This window comes from Pundamilia nyererei, unplaced genomic scaffold (assembly GCF_000239375.1).
Source record: "Pundamilia nyererei isolate P.nyererei 1_Seehausen unplaced genomic scaffold, PunNye1.0 scaffold00296, whole genome shotgun sequence".
In the NCBI taxonomy this organism is placed as follows: Eukaryota; Metazoa; Chordata; class Actinopteri; order Cichliformes; family Cichlidae; genus Pundamilia; species Pundamilia nyererei.
Window position 1 is genome coordinate 12,078 of NW_005187697.1, and position 1,566 is coordinate 13,643.

Consider the following 1,566-nt stretch of genomic DNA (forward strand, 5'->3'; position numbering starts at 1 on the left):
TTTTGAGGAAAAATAAGACAATCATGCTAAAAATCCATCAATAGAAGAGAAGCAGGTATGTAGGTTTTTTAAGTAGGTTGTGTTATCTAGTTAATAAAAATGTTTTTTTCTAGCTTTAACTGCTGTTTTTAATGAACTTTCAAGATAATGAAGTTGACAAATATGTAAACTTCCTTGAGAAAAAGTAAAGAATTTCCATGAAGGAGCTGTTACTAAAATATAGTTAAAAGTAGAAACTGATAGCCCACCATTAAACATGCCCTGCAAAGTTTGCCTCCCCTAATTTAGCTGAGCTGGGCTAACGTGGCTAACTAGCCTTACAGTTATGCTGTTTTTTGATGCATTAGCATTGCAGTCTTCTTTCAAACCTCGCTTTTAAACTTAGTATTCTGTAAACCTCAGGTGGGTTACATTTGCATCTGGCAATAAATATCTATATGTACATAATTTTTCTGTTGTAAGGATAGGTGAGACTTCCTAGAGTCTTAAGCTACTTTCATTTTCATTAATGCTTTATAATGGAACGGCACTCCGTTTACATGAGGTCAAACAAAATACTTAACAACTAGTAAGTTCCTGAATTAACTATGAATTACAATATGAAATAAGTATTAATAAAACCTCCATTAACACACTCACAAACAATGCACTTATATCTTAATCATTATATATATATAAATGTGCTTCTAAATACTTGCATCACTTATTTAGACTTTGTACATTTTACCATGAACAAGTTATATATGAGTTTATTAATCAAGAATAAACATTTACATATTTATTTATAAATTACACACCAAGGATGAGCAACACTTTATAAATGATCAGTTAGGCACTGTCGCAGGGCCCTCTCATAAACTTCTCCCGAACAAATATAGGCGTAGTCAGGAAGGGTTCTGAATGTGTACTTTATTATGCCGGTCTCCCAAGTGCACGAGGGACTATTTACAAAAAGAATAACAAGCAACTTAATCAAAAACCAAAAAGAAAATATTCTATTTACAAAGTTCAAGTGGCTGAACCAGCCTACACGTTACCCTGACTGTAACATCACACAGAGTCCCAGATAGACCCTGATACCCTTTATACTCCATTGCCCCTCCCAGTAGGCATAATATTTATCCAACATTTATCCATCAAGGCAAACTAGCACCAATAAGGGGGTTCAGTGGTGTAATGTACTGTTTACAAATTTGGGGGAAACCTGCAGTCACCTGAGACTGAAGAAGTCACTTGGATGAAACGAAATGTTTCTGCCACTGAAAACTCCTTGCATGATTTTGCAAACATCAAGACATTTTAACTCACTGATGTTTCAGCATTTCTTTTGTCAATTTTTCAATTTCTTTGCAGTGTTGAGTCTGTCTTTGATACATCTGCAGTCTTTGGATTGCTTATTCAATCTCAGTTTGTCAATTTCTTTTTGTTGAATGACCATAAGCTCCTGTAGTTGCTTCAGTGTAACATGTTTAGCTCTCCTCTGTGGTTGAGGTGGGTTCATTAATAGGTCACCTGGTAGCCTGGCTGCCGCTGGGTGGGTCCGGGACGGGCGTGAGGTTCTGGGGG